General features: G+C 46.8%; 1 protein-coding gene and 1 non-coding gene across 2 annotated transcripts in view; one reads left to right on the plus strand and one right to left on the minus strand.

Moving 5' to 3' along the window:
- Positions 1–24,806, minus strand: part of LOC100073840 (Krueppel-like factor 5) — a 63,833-nt gene that overhangs the window by 32,810 nt on the left and 6,217 nt on the right. The gene's annotated exons all lie outside the window — the stretch shown is intronic.
- LOC114812995 lies at positions 2,492–2,629 on the plus strand. Its single transcript, XR_003760608.1, has one exon. It is a non-coding gene; the product is annotated as a small nucleolar RNA SNORA7 (small nucleolar RNA).

Genomic DNA, 24,806 nt, shown 5'->3' on the forward strand with positions numbered 1-24,806 from the left:
AGAGGAGACCTGGGCCACATCGCCGCAGCTCTGGCTTCGGCCCACCCCCATCCCAGGGGCGGGACCTCACCCCCCACGATGGGACTGTGACCTTAGGCAAGTCACTCATCTTCTCTGTGCCTCAGTTTCCTCCTCTCTCAAAAGGGCAATAAATACCTGTTCTCCCTCCCCTTTAGACTGTGGGATATGGATGCGGCCGATCTGATTGGATTGGATCGTGGTCGGCATAATGCCTGGCCCATAGAAAGCACTTAACAAATACCGTGGCTTCTATTAATAATAATAATGGTGGTATTTGTTAAGCGCTCACTATGTGCAAAGCACTGTTCTAAGCGCTGGGAGGATACAAGGTGGGGCTCACAGTTTTAATCCCCATTTTATAGATGAGGCAACTGAGGCGCAGAGAAGTTAAATGACTTGCCCAAAGTCACACAACTGGCAAGCGGCGGAGCCGGGATTGGAACCCGTGACCTCTGACTCCCAAGCCCGGGCTCTTTCCACTGAGCCATGGTGTATTATTATCGGTGGCCTAAGCCGGGAATTGAAAATCACTTTAGAACTCTTAATAGATGCCTTGGCAGTGTCCCTTTAAGGGGACATTTATAAGAAAGGGCATTTCATACACCAGTCTGGGTCATATCAAAGTTTATTATCCCTAAAGTTAAATATTGACCTTGGTAAATATTTACCCTACCGATCATTCGGTCTTGATAATGAGCTCAACATAAGTCATTATCTGCCTTTTACCTAATTTCTTCTCTTCATGTCAGCACTTGGGGGAATTGTGGGAAGGGGTTGTTGAACATTCAGAGATTCAACTCAGATAGTAAGGGTAGAAGGAGACGTAATAATAGTAATAATAATAATGGTGGTGTTTGTTAAGCGCTTACTATGTGCAGAGCACTGTTCTAAGCGCTGGGGGAGATACAGGGTCATCGGGTTGTCCCACGGGAGGCTCACAGTCTTCATCCCCGTTTTACAGATGAGGGAACTGAGGCACAGAGAGGTTCAGTGACTTGCCCACAGTCACACAGCTGCCAAGCGGCAGTAGAGAAGCAGCGTGGCTTAGTGGAAAGAGCCCGGGCTCGGGAGCCAGAGGAGGCGGGTTCGAATCCTGACTCCGCCACTTGTCTGCTGCGTGACCTTGGGCAAGTCAATTCACTTCTCTGTGCCTCAGTTCCCTCATCTGTAAAAATGGGAATTAAAAAATGTAAGCCCCACGTGGGACAATCTGATTACCCTGTCTCTACCCCAGCTCTTAGAACAGTGCTCTGCACATAGTACGCGCTTAACAAATACCATAATTTTTATTAGTAGTAGTAGTAGTAGTAACAGCATCGCCGACTGGAAAGAGCACAGGCTTTGGAGTCCGAGGACAGGGGTTCTAATCCCAGCCCCTCCATGTATCTACCGTGTGACCTTAGGCAAGTCACTTCTCTTCTTGTGCCTCAGTAAACTCATCTGTAAAATGGCGATTAAGACTGCGAGCTTTATTTATTCATACATTCATTCGATAGTATTTATTAATAATAAAGGTATTTTGTTAAGCGCTTACTGTGTGCCAAGCACTATTCTAAGCCCTGGGGTAGATACAAGGTCACCTGGTTGTCCCACGTGGGGCTCACGGTCTTCATCCCCATTTTACAGAAAAGGTAACTGAGGCACAGAGAAGTTAAGGGACTTGCCCAAAGTCACACAGCTAAGTGGCAGAGCACTGTACTAAGCGCTTGGAAAGTACAATTCAGCAAAAAAGAGAGATAATCCCTGCCCGTCCTCTGTGGGATGGGGACTGTGACTGACCCGGTTATCTTGTATCTACCCCAGCGTTTAGTACAGTGCCTGGCACAGAGTAAGCACTTCAGAAATATCCGATTATAATTATCATTAGTAGTAAGAGTCTTAGTAATAATAATCATAATTATAGTACCCGTGAGACGTTACCCTATGCCGGGCACCCTACGAAGCGTTGCGTGGATACAAGCAAATCGGGTTGGACACAGTCCCTGTCCCACGTGGGGCTCACAGTTTCAATCCCCATTTTACAGATGAGGTAACTGAGGCCCAGAGAAGTGAAGTGATCTGCCCAAGGTCACTCAGCAGACAAGTGGCGGAGCCTGGATTAGCACCCACAACCTTCTGACTCCCAGGCCCGTGTTCTATCCACTACGCCATCCTGTTTCTCGTAAGTAGTAGTAATAATAATAACGTTGGTATTTGTTAAGCCCTTACTATGTGCCAGGCACTGTTCTAAGCACGGGATAGATACAAGGGAATTAGGTTGTTCCACGTGGGGCTCACATTCTTCATCCCCATTTTCTAGATGAGGCCCAGAGAAGTGAAGTGACTTGTCCAAGGTCACCCAGCTGACAAGTGGCGGAGCCGGGATTAGAACCCACGACCTCTGACTCCCAAGCCTGGGCTCTTTCCACTAAGCCGCGGAATAGTAGTAATAGCATAATTGTTGCATTCAGAGTAATAGTAGTCGGGGGTTTCCCTCTCAGGGTCACACCTGGAGAGTTTCCAGTCCTCTACCGGTCTCGGCTACGGGAGGGAGAGTCAAGCAGAGGCCTGGCCATTCCATTCCTGGCTTGGCCAGTGGCTAGCGAGTGGAAGGCCTTCTGCTCCAAGTCAAAACTCACCCGTGCTGGGCAGCGGCGGCACGGGTGAGGGTCGAGGGCGGAGACTCGAGTTTACTCTGCGGAAGGTGGCGTTGGTAAACCGCTCCCGGATTTTTACCAAGAAAACTCTCTGGATCCGCTGCCAGAACGATGGCAGACGGAGAGCGGGGCGTTCTGGGAGAGGTGCGTCCCTGGCGTCGCTGTGGGTCGGAAACGACTCGACGGCATAAGACAAGAAGTGTAGAAGTAGAAGTAATAATGGTATTTATGGAGCCCGCTGGGTGCAACGTAGTTTGGGAATGGAAGACACAAAGAAGGACACGTTCCCCGCTGACGACTTCTAGTTCCCTCTAGAATGGGTCAGGCTCTCGGATCGCCAATCCTGCTGAAATTGCTGCAGGTAGAGACTGGAGAAAACATCTTCCCTGTCAGGCGAGAAACATCAACCCCCCCGCCCGATCTTCTCCGCTACGTGCTCGGCTCTCCGGTTGGCAGACTAAACCAGGAAAGGTGATGAAGACGGGTAAAGGACGGGAAAAAGAAATCCCCATTTGAACTCAGAGTTCAATCGGAGCCTGGATCAGGCTGGATGTTCACAGTACCACGACTACCCTGACTGCTGTAGTGAAGCCGAGCGGGCTCATCCATTTTTAATAGCGCATTTCTGGAATCTCATTCTGCCTGGTGGCTAAACAAAATCTAATTAAAATCTCATCCTCCTACCTCCACTAGGTTTTGGGGCCATTCCAACCGAAACTAAGCTAAAATAATTATTTACGCTGAAACGGCGTCTTAAGTTACAAAGACACTTCTGCTTAGATATCTTGGTTCATTAGTGGTGGATGCTTTAAAAATAATAATCATAATTGTCCAATAATGATGATGACGATGATAATGTTGATTTTGTCATAGGATGTCTTTCTTCTTCCAAGTGGCCCATTAACATTATCTCACTTTAATAGTAGGGGAGAGGAATTAGGCCTATTATTATTTTTAATCAACTAGTATTTATTAAGCTTCCCCCATGCGGAGCTGTTAATGGACTGGGGACTGCAGGAGGAAACCTAAAGAAACCTGCTCCCTGCCTTCAAGGAGTTTATTTTCTACAATGCGGCAAGTATTATCTTCATTTTGTAATGAGAAACTTGGGGGGTGGGAATGATCCCAGCCAGATTTGACTGGTCAAGCAGCCTACGTTCTAGAGGATAGAGCCCGGGCCTGGAAATCAGAAGGACCTGGCTTCTAATTCATTCATTCATTGAATCGTATTTATTGAGCACTTACTGTGTGCAGAGCGCTGTACTAAGCGCTTGGAAAGTACAATTCGGCAAGAGATAGAGACAATCCCTACCCCACAACGGGCGAAGCAACGTGGCTTAATGGAAAGAGCCCGGGCTTCGGAGACAGAGGTCATGGGTTCGACTCCCGGCTCTGCCACTGTGTGAGTGTGTGTGTGAGTCTGTGTGAGCTGTGTGAGTGTGGGCAAGTCACTTAACTTCTCTGTGCCTCAGTTACCTCATCTGTAAATGGGGATTAACTCTGAGCCTCATGTGGGATAACCTGATTACCCTGTGTCTACCCCAGAGTTTAGAACAGTGCTCTGCACATAGTAAGCGCTTAACAAATACCAACGTTATTATTAATCCCAGTTCTGCCACTTGACTGCTGTGTGACCTTGGGCAAATCTCTTCACTTTTCTGTGTCTCGGTTCCCTCACCCGTCAAATGGGGATTAAGACTGTGAGCCCCATGCGGGACACGGACTGTGTCCAACCTGATGATCTTGTATCTACCCCAGCGCTTAGTATAGTGCCTGGTATATAGTGAGTGCTTAACCAGCACCAGTAGCAAAGCATTAATAACAAGAGAATAGTGAGTCTGCCCCACACTTCACTCCCTGACAGTGTCATAGAGGATCTCACCAAACCCCAGAATTCTACCCCCGCGGAAGCTACACCAGGGACCTAACTCGCAGAAATTGGGTGCCGGTAATCCCAAAATTGCACCGTGAGATCATGCGGCTAATCCGTGGAAGCCACGGTTGAACTTGCAACTGATGCCCTCCCTTAGAGATGAGCCTTGCTCCATAGATGGACGTAGGTACGAGAGATGATACGGACTGAGACAGAGGCACAGAAAAGACACTCACCCACGCACACACGCACACACAGCCTAAAAATCCACTTTCCATCCTTCTACCTGCAAATAATTTTAGTATCAGTTTCCACCACCATACTGTGCGCTCTTTCACGTATCGTATCTTCTCCCCTGATTGTTCTCTCCCAAGTGCTCAGTACAGTGCTTAATTGAGGAGCAGCGTGGCTCAGTGGAAAGAGCACGGGCTTTGGAGTCAGAGGTCATGAGTTCGAATCCCAGCTCTGCCACTTGTCAGCTGTGTGACTGTGGGCGAGTCACTTAACTTCTCTGGGCCTCAGTTACCTCATCTGTAAAATGGGGATGAAGACTGTGAGCCCCACGTGGGACAACCTGATTCCCCTGTGTCTACCCCAGTGCTTAGAACAGTTCTCTGCACATAGTAAGCGCTTAACAAATACCAACATTATTATTATTATTAGCGTGGCTTAGTGGAAAGAGCCAGAGCTTGGGAGTCGGAGGTCATGGGTTCTAATCCCAGCACTGCCACTTGTCAGTTGTGTGACTTTGGGCAAGTCACTTCACTTCTCTGGGCCTCAGTTCCCTCGACTGTAAAATGGGGATTAAGTCTGTGAGGCCAACGTGGGACAACCTGATTACCTTGTATCTACCCCAGCACTTAGAACAGAGTTTGGCACATAGTAAGTGCTTAACAAATACCATAATTATTATTAGTATCATTATGAATAAATAGTATTGATTGAATGACATATACCCTCTTCTAGGGTACGTTAGATTTCTTCTTGCCAGGATTTTAGCCCACAGGGACAAGTAATATTTCTAGGCTATATTTCTTATGGCAAAAGACGCATTCCACCCAGCAAAGAACTGTAAGTGACATCTTTGCTTTGGGTGTACCTCTGTTGCAGGGATAAAAGGTCGGGTTGTGGAAGCTTTCAAGAGATGCCGAAGGCTGTGTGGCGAAAGGGCCCGTGTTGATGGCAGCTTTGTTTTTGTTTTTATGTGATTCTTTAAGAGCTTCCTATGTGCAAGACGATGTTCTAAGTGCTGGAGTAGATACAAGGTAATCAGGTCGGACACAGTCCCTGTCCCCCATGGGGCTCACAGTCTTAATCCCCATTTTTTACAGATGAGGGAACTGAGGCCCAGAGAGGTTAAGCGTCTTTGCCAAGATCACACGGGAGACGAGTGGCCGAGCCGGGACTAGAACCCAGGCCCTTCTAGCTCCCAGGCCAGTGCTCTAACCACTAGGTCCTGCTGCTTCTGTTAAATTTTGACTCATTTTGACTCTTACTCCACCTAGCCCCAAGTCTCTTCCCTTCCCCCCAACCCCGTACATACACACAAACACACACACACACACACTGCACACTGTCAAGCACAGCAAAGTCGCTCTGTAGAGGAGCAACCTATCTGTGGACCCTTCGCAATGTAAACAGAGCAGTGAGGAGCCATGTAGCCTAGTGAAAAGACCCTGGCCTTGGGAGTCAGAGAACCTGCATTCTAAATAATTAATTAATTTATTCAATCAATCATATTTATTGAGCACTTCCTGTGCGCAGAGCACCGTACTAAGCACTTGAGAAAGTACACTGCAACAATAAACAGTGACATTCCCTGCCCACGATGAGCTACTGTCTAGAGGCGGGGAGACAGACATCAATACAAATAAATGAAATTAGATATGATCATAAAAAATAAAACATCACAAATAGATAAAAAACAGATACATACATCAGTGCCGTGGGGCTGGGAGAGAGGAAATTCTAATCCTCGCTCTGCCACTTGTCTGCTGAGTGACCTTGGACAAGTCGCTTCATTCCTCGGGGCCTCAGTTACCTTATCTGTAAAATAGGGATTCAATGCCTAGTCTCCCTCCTACTTGATTGCGAGCCCCATGTGGAACAGGGACTGTGACTAAACTGATTTACTTTTAGAAGCTCCAGTGCTTAGAACAGTGTCTGACAGGTAATAAGCTCTTAACAAATGCCTTTACTATTACAAGTAATTGTAGTAATAGTAATAATAATAATTATGATAGGTGTTTAGGGCTTACTATTTTCCAGGCACTGTACTAAGTGCTGGGGTGGGTACAAGCAGATCAGGTTGGACACAATCCCTGTCCCACATAGAGCTCATAGTCTTAAACCCCATTTGACAGATGAGGGAACTGAGGCACAAAGAGGTGGAGTGGAGTGACTTGAGCACCAAAGCATTTACGTATATATGTAGGTATCTATAATTCTATTTATTTATATTAATGCCTGTTTGTTTTGATGCGCAGATATCTATGATTCTATTTATGTTGATGCCTGTTTAGTTGTTTAGATGTCTGTCTCCCCTCTTCTAGACTGTAAGCCCGGTTTGGGCAGGGATTGTCTCTCTTTAATGCTGATTTGTACTTTCCAAGCGCTTAGTACAGTGCTCTGCACACAGTAAGCACTCAGTAAATACGATTGAATGAATGAATGACTAGCAGCAGAGCCAGGATTAGGACCCGGTCCTTCTGACTTCCAGGCCCGTGCTTTCTAATAATAATAATGTTGGTATTTGTTAAGCACTTACTACGTGCAGAGCACTGTTCTAAGCGCTGGGGTAGATCCAGGGTAATCAGGTTGTCCCACGTGAGGCTCACAGTTAATCCCCATTTTACAGATGAGGGAACTGAGGCACAGAGAAGTGAAGTGACTCGCCCACAGTCACACAGCTGACAAGTGACAGAGCCGGAAGTCGAACCCATGACCTCTGACTCCGAAGCCCAGGCTCTTTCCACTGATTCATTCATTCATTCATTCAATGTATTTATTGAGCGCTTACTATGTGCAGAGCACTGTACTAAGCGCTTGGAATGAACAAGTCGGCAACAGATAGAGACAGTCCCTGCCGTTTGACGGGCTTACGGTCTGATCGGGGGAGACGGACAGACAAGAGCAATGGCACTGAGCCACGCTGCTTCTCCTGAAGCAGCTTCATGCTGTTTTATCTGCTGATCTATTATGATTATAATTTCATTATTATTAAGAGAGGAATCTAGCTTAGTCCTGCTCACCCCAGTCTCTGCCAGACCCAGCTAAGGTGCAGTGGTTAAACTGCAGCTGAAGCGGGAGGGAGTAGGGCCAACCCCACCGTGACCCAGAATCCACTTCCTGGGGGTGCTTAATGCCAAATCATTTCTCAGTTTCACCCCTCTCATTTCAAGTTCATTCCACCAACGCTTAGTAATAATAATAATAATTATGGTATTTGTTAAGCACTTACTATGCGCCAAGCACTGCTCTAAGCTCTGAGGTAGATACAAGGTAATCAGGTTGTCCACGCAGGACCACAGTCTTAATCCCCATTTTACAGATGAGGTAACTGCGGCACAGAGAAGCTAAGTGACTTGTCCAAAGTCACACAGATGTCAAGTGGCGGAGCCGGTATTAGAACCCACGAACTCTGACTCCCAAGCCCATGTTCTTTCCACTAAGCCACACTGCTTCTCTGCTTGGTACAAGCGTTTAGTACAGTGATTTGTACACGGTAAGCAGTCAGTAAATGTGCTTGATTGAATGAATGAATGAACTAGAGCTGTAATAATAATAATAATGTTGGTATTTGTTAAGCGCTTCCTATGTGCCGAGCACTGTTCTAAGCGCTGGGGTAGACACAGGGGAATCAGGTCGTCCCACGTGAGGCTCACAGTTAATCCCCATTTTACAGATGAGGTAACCGAGGCACAGAGAAGCTAAGTGACTTGCCCACAGTCACACAGCTGACGAGCGGCAGAGCCGGGAGTCGAACCCATGACCTCTGACTCCGAAGCCCAGGCTCTTTCCACTGAGCCACGCGAGCACCCTCTCCCAAGTTATTGATCGTTATGTTATTGATTGTTGGATTGAAGATCAGAAATTTCTATCCTTGGGGTAGGAGAAGGACACCTTGACTAAAAACACAGCCAAAGACCCCTGTGCACAGAAGATGGATGCCCAAGAAACAAAGAGGGTCCTCACTTTAGGTCTTTAGCCCCAAAAGTGGCAGAGAGGGTTGGAAAATCCCTGTTCTTAAGAAATCATTTTACAACCTAAACTCTGACCCCTGCATTCTCATAAATGAAGTAATAAAAAAAACTGGGCATTGAGATTAGCGGTCCAGCCAACAGCACAACGGCACATATCTAGAAGAGAAGCTTCTTGTTCTGGGGCTTGAAATATTTTCATATTTACGACTCAGGCTCTTATCTCACTAAGCAGATAAGCTTTTTTTTTCCTGTAGAGTGTCAGGACATGTACTTCCCCCTCAGTTCTACTTGATATTAAACAACAGCCTTTAAGAAAAGTGCTTCAGACTTAATTCAAATACAAATACAAAATCCACTGGACAGTTATAAGAAAGCATATATTATTTATGTTCAAGGTCAAGACTGGTTTCCCAAAGACCTTAATGTCCTGGGCAAAGAAGAATGAGACACTGTCCCAAGATTTGGGAATATACACAATCTTTCCGCTGTGCAGAGGGGCAGTTTCGAGTGTCCTGGTGGATCGGAGCTTGTAGGCTCCCTTCTGGACCCATTCTTTTTTTTTTTTTAACTACTATCTGTTAAGCGTTTACTACGTGCCAGGCACTGTACTAAGCGCTGGCGTAAATACGAGCTAATCAGTTTGGAAACATTCCATGTTCCACGGAGGGCTCACAGTCCCCATTTTACAGATAAGGTAACTGGGGCAGCGAATTGAAATGACTTACTCAAGGTGACACATCAGATAAGGGGCCAAAAAGGGATTAGAACCCGGGTGCTCTGATCTTTCCACTAGGCCACCCTCCATTTTAATACGGATGAGAGGAGAATTCCTATGCATGGAAGGAGTATTCTCATTCGGACAGGGGGAGTGGCTTCAGGGATCCAGAGGGCGGGATTACGTTGGCATGAAGAAGGGCATCGTTTTGGAGACTGGGTGTCATGGACTTTGCATAAAGGGTGGAGACATACCTTCACGCAAGGCAGGTGCACAAACTGGATTTGGGAAACGCTGACTTGACTCTTAATTATATTACGCGGACCGTATTAATAAATCACTTTCATGAGGAAGAAAAACTGTTCACAGAATAAAACCATATTACATCAGACTCTCGTGGGATGAGTCTATAAAGGTTTTGAACACCTTGCTTTATTTTTCCCGATGAGCTATTTTATGTTCCCACATACTGAAATTTAGTCAGAAGCAAGAGTGCGATCTACATTCGCTCTTTTGAAGTATGCATTTCTCGGTATTAACATGGGCTGGAGGCTCAGGTAAGGAGGTGGAAAAGTAAGTGGAGGAAGGTGGTCTCTGGAGAAATAAACGGGCTCTGGAGAAAGCTCACCTCCTCCAGGAGGCCTTACCAGACTAAACCCCACCTTTGCTCTGCTCCTCCTCTCCTCCCCATCACCCCGACTCGCTCCCTCTGCTCTACCCTCCTCCCCGCCCCACAACTCTTGTGTATATATGTACATATTTACTATTCTATTTATTTTATTAATGATGTGTCCATATCTATAATTCTATTTATATTGATGCCACTGATACTTGTTTTGATGTCTGTCTCCCCCCTTCTAGACTGTGAGCGCGTTGCTGGTCAGGGATTGTCTCTGTTGCTGAAATGCACTTGCCAAGCGCTTAGTACAGTGCTCTGCACACAGTAAGCACTCAATAAATATAATCGAATGAATGAATGTCTGTTCCCCCTTCGATTGGTTGGCCCTGACCTAGAATCTCTCTTGGATATTTCATGGGCAATAAAAAAGACAATAAAAATTGAACTGGGAAAAACTGTGCAATCCACAAGGTGTTTTAAATCACAATAACATTGTATGCTCCAGTGGCATTTAATACCTCTTCACTAGGTGAAGGTGACAAGCAGACTCAAGAGTAGGTTAGCAGCCCACACGTCATCTCCTCGCCCCAAGCCATGAAACAAGTATACGTTGGTATTTATTAAGCGCTTACTATGTGCAGAGCACTGTTCTAAGCGCTGGGGGAGATACAGGTAATCAGGTCGTCCCACGTGAGGCTCCCAGTTAATCCCCATTTTACAGATGAGGTAACTGAGGCACAGAGAAGTTAAGTGACTTGCCCACAGTCACACAGCTGACAAGTGACAGAGCTGGGAGTCGAACCCGTGACCTCTGACTCCGAAGCCCAGGCTCTTTCCACTGAGCCACGCTGGTAACAAGTCAGGGCCAACACTCACCTTCCCCTCTTGGGGACTTGCTACCCCAACATCAATGTCCCCATTAATCCGGACACTCACTGAAGCCCTCGAACTTGCTGATGAGGGGTAGGTCTCAAGCCTCCTCAGCTAATCAACCGATCAATCACCCAAATTTATTGAGCGCCTACTGCGTGCTGAGCACTGTTCTAAGCTCGTAGATGACGGGGAATGTGTGTTTATTGTTGTATTGGAATAATGATAATGATGGTATTTGTGCCAGGCACTGTATTAAGCGCTGGGGTGGATACAAGTAATTCGAGATGGACACGGTCCCTGTCTCACGTGGGGCTCACAGTCTCAATCCCCATTTTACAGATGAGGTCACCGAGGCACAGAGAAGTGAAGTGACTTGCTCAAGGTCAAAGGCAGACAAGTCGGAATTAGAACCCATGATCTTCTGACTCCCGGGTCGGTGCTTTATCCACTACGCCATGCTGCTGCTCCCAAGCGCTTAGTACAGCACTCTGCACATAGTAAGTGCTCAATAAATATGACTGACCAAGCACTTGGGAGAGTACCGTGTAAGAGTTGGTATGCGTGATCCCTGCCTACAAGGAGTTTATAATCCACAGGGAGGATCTTACAACCAGTGCTTCTGTCTTTGGAGCCAGAACGCGCGAAGGAGCGAAGCTCTGTGCTAAATGTTGGCGCAGATTCCATCTATTCAGGTCAGATGTGGGGTTCCACTGTCTTAAGGGGCAGCTCAGAACCAATCAGTCATATTTACTGAGTGCCTAGCTGCGTGCAGAGGATCATATTAACCGCATGGAAGAGGGAATTTCCCCTATCTCTAATTTATTTTAATGTCTGCCTCCTGCCGTAGGCTGTAGGCTCTTTGTGGGCAGGGATCGTGACTACCAACTCTATCGTATTGTATTTCCCCAAGTGTCTGGTACAGTGGTTGGCACACAGTAAGCGCTCAATAAATACCCTTGTTGAATGCAACAGAGTTAGTAGACGTGAGACACAGGAGTTCCCAGCAAATGAATCAGGCACCAGCAGACCAAGCAGTAGACACTTCACATGCCCTCTGGCCAACCCACACCCAGAAAATGCTAAAGACCAGACCTGAGAGGAGGCGTTGAGAAGCGGCATGATGTATGGATAGAACCGCGGCCTGGGAGTCAGAAGGTCTTGGGTTCTGATCCCGGCTCTGCCACTTGTCTGCTGTGTGACCTTGGGCAAGACACTTTACTTCTCTGGGCCCCAGCTACCTCCTCTGTAAAATGGGGATTGAGACTGTGAGCCCTAAGTGGAACAGGGACTAGGTTCAACCCAATTTGCTTGTACCCACTCCAGTGTTTAGTACAGTCCTGGCATATACTAACAAATGCCACAATTGTTATTAGTATTATTATATTAAACAGCTCCCCAGAAAACATGACTCTGTTTCCTCTGTACCTAAATATAGGATCTTACACAAGGCCCATTTCACGTCGGTGACGGGATCACTAAGAAGCAGAGGTAGCAAGATTCTTGGTGAATATTTTTAAATTCCCCTTTAAAGTGTAAGCACCCTGTGGGTACGGAGTATGTCTTATGTTTCTGTTGGATTTTCCCAAGCACTTTGTAACCTCAATAAATGCCATTACGCTACTAATAAGATTGTGATAATAGTAATATTTAATGGATTTTTTAAAAATATGTCATCAGAGGTGAGCCCTCTGTGTCTCATGATGGCTGGAAGTTTTGCCCTGCTCCCCTAACCACCCCATCCTTGGACTCTACACAATTCCTAAACTGCAGTTCCCACAATGAGTCTTGCCTCACACCTTGGCCTCGACGCACGCCTCCCAAAACACTGGAACTGGCAGGACTCAGGCCTATCCGTCATTTTCTCCAAGAGACTCCTTCATGCAATAGTGTTGAAGGCCAAGAACAAGGATGGTGAGGAAAAGGAGAGCATTCATTCATCAAACATATTTATTGAGCACTTACTGTGTGCAGAGCCCTGTACTAAGCTCTTGGGACAGTATGATACAACAAAAACCAGACACAATCCCTGCCCCCATCCTCGGGAAGCAGCATGGCTTAGTGGAAAAAGCACGGGCTTGGGAGTTAGAGGTTGCGGGTTCTAATTCCAGCTCTGCCATTTGTCAGCTGTGTGACTTTGGGCAAGTCACTTAACTTCTCTGTGCCACAGTTGCCTCATCTGTAAAGTGAGGATTAAGACTGTGAGCCCGTGTGAGACAACATGATTATCTTGCATCTACCCCAGTGCTTAGACCAGTGCTTGGCACATAATAAGCGCTTAACAAATACCAGGATAGAGAACCAGCATTGCTCAGTGGAAAGAGCCCGGGCTTGGGAGTCAGAGGTCATGAGTTCAAATCCTGGCTCTGCCACTTGTCAGCTGTGTCACTGTGGGCATGTCACTTAATTTCTCTGTGCCTGTTGCCCCATCTGTAAAATGGGATTAAGACTGTGAGCCTCACGTGAGACAACCTGATTACCCTGTATCTACCCCAGTGCTTAGAACAGTGCTCTGCACATAGTAAGCATTTAACAAATACCAACATTATTATTAGAGGAGGGAGAGACAGACGTCAATAGAAATAAATAAAATGCAGATATGGACAAAAGTGCCGTGGGACCGACCGGGATGGGAGAAGAACAAAGGGAGCACGTCAGGGCGATGCAGAAGGGAGTGGGAAAAGAGGAAAGTGGGGGCTTGGTCTGGGAAGACCTCTTGGAGGAGATGTGTTGTCAATAAGACTTTGAAGGGGGTAACTGTCTGTCGGATTTGAGCAGCGTTTTAATGGGGTCTGAGGGAGAACTATCCTCTATCTGTTGCTGACTTGTTCATTCCAAGCGCTTATAGTAAGCGCTCAATAAATACTATTGAATGAATGAATGAATGAATGCATTTGCTGACACCCACTGAAATAATTCCATTAGTCAGAGGGCCCAGCGGGCTTCCACTGACGGGAAGAGACCACATCGAGTCTGCCCTGACACCGAGTCCCGTCTCCCTGACATTTCCCCTCAATCATCTCAATCACATGAGTGTCAGCAAAAACTTCTGGAACTCCAGGGAAGGTGACTCCACGTTCTCCCTCAAGAACTCATTCCATTGCTTCACAACCTTTTTTTATGGAAAAACCTTCCCCTCCCGTTTCTTTTCCTCTTCCTTGATTCCAAAGGATCATGATCACACTTTTGTACGCAGTCAAGCACCCTAGAGAGCCCCTCCTTGGGAAGTTTAGAATCATTATGGGCAGAGGGAGACCCTGGAAGAGCCCAGATATCACCCTCAGAGGCTTTCACAAATCACATTCCTTCTCTGAACCCCAGGCTGTCTTCACACCATGAAAAAAAGGCCTGAGGAGGACTGCTGTTGAGATCCACACAGTTCAATAGGATAGAGAATAATCTTAATAACAATCATCACCATCGCTATTATTATCATCATTATTGGTAGTAGTAGAGTTGCGTCAAACACTTAATTAATGCCAAGCACTGAGAAGTAGCATGGCGTAGAGGAAAAACCACCGGCCTGGGAGTCAGAAGACCCGTGTTCTAATAAGAATAATAATAATGATGGCATTTGTTAGGCACTTACTATATGGAAGGTACTCTTCTAAGCCCTGGGGTAGATACAAGATAATCGGGTTGATCACATCCCTGTCCCACATAGGGCTCACAGTCTTAACCCCCATTTTACAAATGAGGGAACTGAGGCACAGAGAAGCAAAGTGACTTGCCCAAAATCACACAGTAGACAAGTAGGTCATGGCTTCTAATCCCAGATCTGTGCTCTATCCACTAGGCCACGCTGCTTCTCCAGTGCCTCTCCCTAATTCTAATGCCCACTCCCCAATTTACTAAGTGCCAAGAACCGAGAAGCAGAGCACGGGCCTGGGAGTCAGAAGGATCTGGGTTCTAATCCTCGTTCCACCATTTGTCTGCTGGGTGACCTTGGGCCTCAATTGTTTCATCTGTTAAATTGGGATTAAGATGGTGAACTCCATGTGGGTCAGGGACCGTGTTCAACCCGATTTGCTTATAACCACCCCTGTGCTTAGAACAGTGCCTGGCACATACTAGGCACTTAACAAATACCACCCAAAAAAATTAAAAAAAACAACAAACAACTTTCTTACTGTGTGACTTTGGGTAAGTTACTTCACTTCCCTGGAGCTCAGTTTCTTCATCTATAAAGTGGGGATTCGATACTTGCTTTCCCTTCTACTTAACCTGTGAGCCCCATGTGGGATAGGAACTGTGTCCGCCCTGATAGATTAGACTGTAAGCCCGTCAGTGGGCAGGGATTGTCTCTATCTGTTGCCGGATTGTACATTCCAAGCATTTAGTACAGTGCTCTGCACATAGTAAGCGCTCAATAAATACTATTGAATGAATGAATGATCTTGAATCTACACCAGTGCTTGGCACCCAATAAATTCTTAACAAATACCACCATGATTGTTATTATTCCTAAACGCTGGGCTAGATACCAGATAATCCATTTGGGCACAACCCCTGTCCCACCTGAGGCTTCCGATCTAAGTAATTACATCTCACCCACGGATATGCCTACTTCTAAGTAACCAAGATACAAGGGTATTGAGGTTCACGGAGGGAAAAGAGAGAGCGGAATCACAGAGAGCCCAGGTGATCCAGTTGGTACAGCAGAGTTGACTACTGGATTCCTCTTCCCTGCTTCCCCTTCCCTAGGTGGAAGACATCCCTCTAGGCAGGACCCTCTAGACTAGAAGCTCCTTGTGGGCAGGGGACCTTTCTACCAACTAACTCTGTTGCACTGAACACTCTCGAGTGCATAGTACAGTGCTCTGCACACAGTAGGTGCTCAATAAATATCATCGATTGGCCCTCATTTCACGACTCCTCCCCTTCCCTCTCCTCTCACAACTGTTGACACCTCCCAACCCCACCAAGAATTACTTCCGCGGGGCACCCAGAAAGCGGGCGGAATAGGAAATGTTTTTTCCAGGATCCTTGCAGGGAGGAAAGAAACAGTTTTATTAATAAGGTGATTAGAGAAAAAGGCTCCAAAACCTGTGCCCTTTGGTAGCACAGAGGGTTCTAGAAGACTTTCATTCTAGAACAAAGAAGAAACCGGTTTGCCAGCCTGACTGAAGCAAACCAAAGCCCTTCTCCATTTGCTTTGGCAGAATTCCTTTCTCCTTCTTCATCGGCTTTTGTTCCCCTTCTAGGAAACCATAAGTTACTCCAACAGAAGAAGTGAAAGACATCTGAGCTCGCTGTGGGCAGGGATTGTTTCTCTTTCCTCTTGTACTGTACTTTCCCAAGTGCTTAGTATAGTGTCCTAAGTGCTCAATAAATACGACTGAATAAATGAAAGTGCCTGGTCTGCAGTTCCAGGATGCCACTTACCAATCTCCATGAATCCATCGATTATATATATCGAGTGTTTACGACGTGTTGTACTGAGCACTTGAGCGAGCTCAATATAACAGAATTAGCAGTCACGTTCCTTGCCCTTAATGAACTTACTTCCCAACTCAACATTTGAATGGGTAATCTGGGAAACAGGACCAGGAAAGTGATGGAGAAACCGATTTAGCCTTGCTGAGCTGAGAGAGCCGGCAGCAGGAAGAAAAGGGACTAATTGATTGGTATTAAGCTAAAAGCACCTCAGAGAAGGGTGTCTCCTTCCTAAATGGGGCATTTGGGTCAACGAGACCCCATGCCCCGTTGGAGATTGCAGTGTTCCCTAGCCACGGTTTAAGGACGCGGTGGATTTGCCCGGGAAAGTGACGAATGTTGTCTCGCCGTTTAAAAAATGACCTTAATCAGATTTATGCTCACTTCCCCGACAAGCACCCCGTCAGATTACATAGCATTGACAAACAAATAAATCAGTCACCAATCAATGCAAATCTCCAGTGCATACAGACAGTGCATTGTCTGGAATCTCATTTTTCATAATGTGGCGTTTGCCCCAAGAGTCACAGACAAACGTGATTGGCTCCAAGATTATTTGCGAAACTAACTTTCCTGGCAAAGACCCCCACCGTGCAGAAAGCACCACGCAGAAAACATCAAGTACTCCAGCATGGTGCGGTGGATAGAACACGGGCCTGGGAGTCAAATGGTCATGGGTTCTAATCCCGGCTCTGATCTTTGCCTGCTGTGTGACCTTGGGCGAGTCACTTCACTTCTCTGGGCCTCAATCGCCTCATCTGTAAAACGGGGATTGAGCCGGTGAGCTCCATGTGGGACAGGGGCTGGGTCCAACCTGATTTACTTGTATCTACCCCAGCGGTTAGAGCAGTACTTGGCACATAGGAAGCACTTAAGTTCCATAATTAATTTCATCATCCATTTAGCTTCCAAACAGTCACCACGGTCCTGGAAGCTGGGCCATCCAACAGAGATTAGGATGAGCCGGAAAGCGACTTGAGAAGCCATCAAAATATCCCTTTCCCAGTTCCTGTCACATAAGATCATCCTACCCCCTCACCGCAATCCTACCTTCCAAGCACCCCATTCCTGGTCAGCTGGCAGATAGTTAGCAATAAAGGAAGCAGGGAGGACTAGTGGATAGAGCACGGGACTCAGGTTCATTCATTCATTCATTCAATAGTATTTATTGAGCGCTTACTATGTGCAGAGCACTGTACTAAGCGCTTGGAATGAACAAGTCAGCAACAGATAGAGACAGTCCCTGCCGTTTGACGGGCTTACAGTCTACCTGCTCCACCGTTTGTCTATTCTGTGACCTTGGGCAAATGACTTCACTTCTCTGCACCTCAGTTACCTCATCTGTAAAACGGGGATTCATGCTGTGAACATGAATTGTGTCCAACCTGGTTAGCTTGCATTTACCCCAGAACTTAGTACAGTGCCTGGCACATAGTAAGCACTTAACAAGTACCATAAAAAATAAACAAAAATAAAAAAGCAGTGGGAAAGAACTAGCCTCCATCTTGCTACCATTCAAATTCACAGTAAGAAAAGGGACCACTAGGTGATTACGCTATTTGCTAGAGGATTCTAAATGTCACTGGTCTTTGAACCTGAATCTGACTATTTATTTCAGGCCGAATTGCTGGAGAATCAGCAAATGTGTTTCCTGGATTTTTCCCCTTGCAAATTGCAGGCCCAAGTTACAATTTCTGCTTGGTGGGGAGCAAATATGCTGATTTTATCTTTTTTCTACCTGAGTTCTCCGCCGAAGGGGAGGAGACGGCAGGGGGGAAGGTGAGGAGAGGACGGTTGGGCTGGTAATACGTGTGTCCTTATTTGCAAGGCTGATTCATATTCTAAGCAGGTTGTTTAGAGGGATACAGTAAATCCTCTCGAACAAATGTGGGCAACAGAATTTGAACCGGTGAAGCCTTTCCTCTGGGTGATTCCGAGATCAGTCTTGACCCGGAGTTCTAGGAAAATTGACTTCCCGCAGAGTCGTGGCAGAGTCTGAAGCCTCCTCTATGTCCCCCTCCCCCGAATCACTTCCTTGAATCCCTCCCCACCAACTTCGTACAATTCTGACCCACATTTTGCAATCTCTGAACTTTCTGTTCTGAGACTGGAGGTGAGGGCAGGAAGAAGAAAGTGGAGGACTTGGGTCCAGACGGAATCACCTCACGGTGGAATTGAAGACGGCACCGGGTTTTTGGTGATTGGGCCTTGGGCCTCTCACGCCATCCTGTTGGGCTCTGAGCACCCCGTCTCTTGGGCCAAGGTCTACGCCCCCGCCCCCGACCCGGCCCAGTTCATTCATTCAACTCAGTCGTATTTATCAAGCGCTAACTGTGTGCACGGCACTGTACTAAGCGCACGGGAAAGTACAATACGACAATAAACAGACACTCATTAATTCATTCAATCGTAGTTGTTGAGCCCTTACTGTGTGCAGAACACTGTACTAAGCGCTTGGGAAAGTACGATGCAACAATAAACATTTATTCATTAAGTCGATCGTTGCTGTTGAGCTCTTACTGTGTGCAGAACACCGTACTAAGCACTTGGGAAAGTACGTTACAACAATAAACAGATATTCATTCATTCCGTCGTATTTACTGAGTGCTTACCGTGCGCAGAGCACTGTACTAAGTGCTTGGGAAAGTACGATGCAACAATAAACAGACATTCGTTCATTCAGTCGATCGTTGCTGTTGAGCGCTTACTGTGTGCAGAGCACTGTATTAAGCACTTGAGAAAGTATGATGCAACGATGAACATTCCTTCATTCAATCGTATTTGTTGAGCACTTACCGTGTCCTGTACTAAGCCCTGGGGAAGGTACAATTCAACAATAATGGCTGCATTCCCTGTCCACAGCGAGCTTACAGTCTACACACTGGCTCCCTCCTGCATCTTGGGATGTTCACCCGGGGAGGTGGGGGGTTTTCCCGTCTCTTGGGCCCCCCAAGAGACTGAGCCCACATTCCCCAAGTGGAAAAAAATGTCGGGGGAGAGGAGGGATGGCTCGCAATTCAGGGTGTGCCACCCCAGCAGGCAAAGAGTTAAGTGGCCAGGCCTGCTTCTCTGACTAACTGCTCTGCCTGATTCCAACTTAAACCCATACATTGCCACCCACGTAAACCATTGACTCTGGTTTATGGCTCCCATAATCCTTGAAACTGTAGATTAGAGCCAGTTAACAACTGGTTTGCTAAACCCTTTACCACAGCGCCTGAACCTCAAGACATTAACCCTTTCACTGCTCCCAGGCCGGGCTTGGCATCCTCTCCCGGTGACCGTGTGCTCTCCCGGTGACCGGCTGAGCCTTCCCCTCCGAGATCCACGGAGACCAGCTCACAGTGCTGCCCTGACTCCAAACCAGGCCCCACGTCCCAAGGGATTTTCACACGCCGAACCGCACGGCCCCGGGGTCCAAACGCAGTCCTCGAATTAGACCTCTTCTGAAAATGGGGAAACTGAGTCATGGAGCATGGAGGTGGAGTCACTGAGGTCAATGGGGAAAGATGTGCTTGGGTCCATTGTAACATATCATACTCACTCCAGTCTCCATCCCCTTTTTCTTCTTCTTCCCTATCTGTACTTTGTATTTGTGGCTATCTCCCCTGCTGCATTTTAAACTCTCTGAGGGCAGAGGTGGTGTCTACTCTTCTCATCTCTCAAGCTTCTGCACTGGGTAGTTGCCCGATAAATACTATTGTTTGATTAAGCTGCAAATCCACTGGGAGTGGTTGACTTCGGGGAGGGAGGAGAGCAGACTGGGGAGCTGTTTCACTGTCCAACAGAGACTCATCTTCTATTATCTGCACACGGTTTAGGATCAAATAGAAAATTTCCAAAAAAAAAAGAACCTCCATTGGAAGGCAAAGTGGGCTAGTGGAAAGAGCAGAGGCCTGGAAATCAGAGGAACCGGGTTCTAATCCCAGCTCTGCCACTTGTCTGCTGTGGACCTTGGGCAAATCACTTCACTTCTCTACGTCTCAGTTATCTCATCTGCAAAATGGGGATTCAGTATCTCTTCTCCCTCCTACTTAGAATGCGATCCCCATTTAGAAGCTGATTATCTTGTATTTACCCAAGTGCTGATTATTATTAATAATGATAATGGTGGTATTTGTTGAGCGCTTTCTACGTGCAAAGCACCGTTCTAAGCGCTGGACGGGGACACAGGTGATCAGGTTGTCCCTCGTGGGGCTCACAGCTTTTAATCCCCATTTTACAGATGAGGTAACTGAGGCACAGAGAAGTGAAGTGACTGGCCCAAAGTCACACAGCCGGCAAGCAGCGGAGCCGGGATTAGAACCCATGATCTCCGACTCCCAAGCCCGGGCTCTTTCCATTGAGCCACGCTGCTTCTCATTATTTTTCTGATTATTATTATTGCCCTTCTCCGAGTGTTATTGCCCCCCCGAGTTTTAGATTGTGATATTTCAATCATCTAGAACTCATCCCTTTCACTTTGGTACACTGGTCTCTGCTTCCTGGGTCCCTACATGGTTTTCTGGCTCTTGCTGTAACAGGAAGAAGTGTTTTCTGTGGGAAGTGTACAGGCCTACGAGTCAGAAGGCATGGGTTCTAAACCAGACTCCACCACTTGCCTGCTGTGTGTCCTTGGGCAACTCACTTGACTTCTCTGTGTCTCAGTTTCCTCATCTGTAAAGATGGGAAAAAAACACCTGCTATCCTTCACTTTTAAGCTGTTCCATGTGGGACAGACACTATGTCTGATCTGATTTTTTTCTTCTTTTTTTTAAAATGCTATTTGTTAAGTGCTTACTTTGTGCCAGGCACTCTTCTTAGCTCTGGGGTAGATCCGAGCTAATCGGGTTGGACACAGTGCCTGTCCTACAAGGGGCTCACAGTCTTAATCCCCATTTTGCAGATGAGGAAACTGAGGAAATGCACCCAAGGTCACACAGCAGGCAAATGAAAGAGCCGGAATTAGAACCCAGGTCCTTCTGACTCCCAGGCCCAGGCTCTATGATCACAATGATTGGTTGGGATTGAGAAGCAGCGTGGCTCACTGGAAAGAGCCCTGGCTTGGGAGTCGGAGATCATGGGTTTGAATCCGGGCTCTGCCACTTGTCAGCTGTGTGACTGTGGGCAAGTGACTTAACTTCTCTGTGCATCAGTTACCTCATCTGTAAAATGGGGATTAACTGTGAGCCTCAGGTGGGACAACCTGATTACCCTGTATCTACCCCAGTGCTTAGAACAGTGCTCTGCACATAGTAAGCGCTTAACAAATGTCAACATTAGTATTATTATTATTATTACCTACTCCAGGATAGGCACCTGGTAAGTGCTTAAAAATTACCACGATCATTATAAATCCCAACAGAACGCCTTGGTTTTCCCTCAAGACACCCACCTCCTGCTTGTGCCCTTCTAGGGTTCAGGATATCTCAGAGAACCCAAAATTGCTTGGTTCTAAGAATAATAATAATAATGGTGATGATCTTATCTGTTAAGTGCTTACTTTGTGCCAAGCACTGTACCTTTTTGTGGCATAAGCTACCGTTACATCACCGCTTTATTCCCCCTGCAGCTCTCAGCTTCTCTTGATAGCTAAGGAGCCTCAAATAGGATGCTGTAATGGAGTTAGCTCCTATACACCAACCTTTGAAATGAGTACATGTCTGGGTGCCCTAGCCCTAGGAGAAATTTGGTTCGGCCTAAAAGAAAATGAGCCTAAGAAGAGTGGGCTGTAAAGGGGCTTAATGAATTCTAGGAGCCAGGAGTTTTCAGTTGGGCTCCGAAGACAAGGAGAGTGGCAGAAGTTGGTGAGACAGAGGAGACCGGAAGGGCGGAGAGAGGGAGCAGACGACGGGATCTCTGGCCTACCGTCTTTAATAGGCATAAGCCAACCTGGAAAATCAGGCCCAAGGAAGGAAACGTTGAAAGAGAGCAAGTCATAGCATTGCTATTATTCCGGTTGAATTATCGTTATTGCGGCCATTATGATTTCAGATCAAGCATTCCTCTGAAGAACCCTGCTTGGATGGCAAATGGAGCGACATTGTTTCAGAGTGGCTCATTTCAGCCAAAGTTACCCCACGTGACGCCTCATGAGCGTGGGTCTTCTAGTGAGGGTCACGATGAATACCTGGTGTCCCCATCCAGCAGACCCAGTGGGGTCTAGTTGACCTTCCGCTGGATATTCCCCCAACCCCAAGTATAACCCTTCCAAAGTGAGGGGAGAGACCTCCTGAGGTCATCGCCAAAGAGCTAGTTGACTCTTCAGCTGGACATTCCCTCAACCCCATCTATAACCCTTCCAAAGTGAGGGGAGAGACCTCCTGAGGTGATCGCCAAAAAGCCATTATCCCCTGACCTCTGCTTCTGAGGCTTTCCTGGCAGACACCTTTTTGGTGAATTCAATCACCTCCAGCCAGTGGAGCAGAGGCTGCTATCTAATCAAGGGGCCGCTTCCCCCATCTTTACAATCTCTTAACCATCAACAGTGGAAAAGGGAGAATACAAAACTACTTGCTTGTCTGAGATCAAAGAGCAAAGGAATCAAGAGACTTTTGTCTACTGCTATAGCCCCGGCTATATCTTCCTGTAAGGGACCCACTGATAACTTCTCTCACCATCTTCTCCCCTCACCCGCCACCAAAACGTTCTCCTTCCAACCAAACCGTTTCTTCCACCAGCCGGCAGATGGGTTCTAATCTGACCTGTCATCCTGCCTCCTTTCCCCTCTTTTCTCCTCCATCTCTTCCCATAGATCACTCCTCACCAAAGCCAATAATAATAATTATAGCACTTATTAAGCACTAACTATGTGCCAAGGACTGTTCTGTTCCCTCTGTTGACCACCAGTTGGTCAGGGGGCGAGAGAAGAGGCTGCTGTTAACTGTGCAGGTCTATGTGAACCTACTCCAGGGCTAGAGGACTGTCCAGACCTCCTGGCTTCCACACAGAGTTGGGCTACTTCCTTCAGGAATCTGGGCAAATTCCCAACACTCCAGGCCACTGGCTATAATTTTCAGGATGGAGAGACTTCTGAGGATCTGTAATATTCTTGTGACAACCCTGGGGAGCGGTGGGGAAATAAACCAGACCAGATATATGCTGCTGCCTCTTTCCACCCAGCTCGAGGACAGTGCAAAAAGGACGCCACTCCCCATAAGTTAATAGTAGTAATAACTGTGATATTTCTTAAGAATTTGTAGATGCCAAGCACTGCACTAAACGCTGGGGCAGATCTAAGATCATCAGGTCCCTTCATGGGGCTCACAGTCTAAGTAGGAGGGAGAACAGGTTTTGAATTCGCATTTTGTAGGTGAGGGAACTGAGGTACAGAGAAGTTAAATTACTTGCCCAAGGTCACACAGCAGATAAGAAACAGGATTAAAACTCAGGTCCTCTGATGCCTCATACTCTTTCTACTAAGCCACACTGCTTCCCACCTTACCTTCCCCATAAGCTTTCCCAAGGGAGACAGTAGAGATTAGAGATACTCTCTTCAGTGGCGAATTGGATACGGAATTGGGTTTCTGTGATGAATTAGAAACCTATTCTGCTATTTTTTTGGTATTACATCATACTATCCAGAAGAGGAGAGATCCTTTGGCTAGATTTGATCTCTCTCTCTCCAGAGAGATCAGATCACAGATGAGCACAGAAGATGAGTTGGTAGGAAGAGAGAAGCAGCAGGGCCTAGTGGACAGAGCACGGGCCTGGGAATTAAAAGAATTGGGTTCTAATCCCGGCTTCGCCACTGGTCTGCTGTGTGACCTTGGGCAACTCACTTCGCTTCTTTGTGTCTCAGTTACCTCAGCGGTAAAACGGGGATGAAGACTGTGAGCCCCATGTTGGACAGGGACTGTGTCCAACCCGATTAGCTTCTATCTACCCCAGTGCTCGGTAAGTACCTGGAACATAGTAAGCGCTTAACAAATACCATAAAAAAGTAAGTTCTTAGGCTCTCCCCTATTCCCTTCCAAGATAACATCCACAAATAAGATTCAGCCCCAGAAAATCTCTCCTCTTTTGGGTTTTTGGTTTTCATTCCACCCATAAAATTCCCAGCTGAGGTCACCCGAAACCCATATGTGCGGGTTGGCAATTCAATCTCATCTGAGTCTTTGGTCCTGCATTTCCCAAACCTGTAGGAAAGCGCTATTCCAGCTCACCAGATTGTAGCAGAGATGAGGATTTAATACACCGTAACACATAAAGCTTCTTTTATCCTTCAGAAGGCAGGTCTAATAGAGACGCCAAATGTTATTTCCATTGCGAAGAAATTCTCAAGTCTCCCTTGACCTGCAAGGCCCTTAATTGCCAGGAGGAGAAGGGGGAGAACAAGGTGAAAATTCAGTCAGGCAAACCACTACGGTTCCTGTTCGTGTGCTCAGATTGCACCTGCCTATGTACACGGGATCTCAAGCCCTTATCTTAAGGGCTGCTCAACCCAAATAAATCC

Source organism: Ornithorhynchus anatinus, chromosome 6, assembly GCF_004115215.2.
Source record: "Ornithorhynchus anatinus isolate Pmale09 chromosome 6, mOrnAna1.pri.v4, whole genome shotgun sequence".
NCBI lineage: Eukaryota > Metazoa > Chordata > Mammalia > Monotremata > Ornithorhynchidae > Ornithorhynchus > Ornithorhynchus anatinus.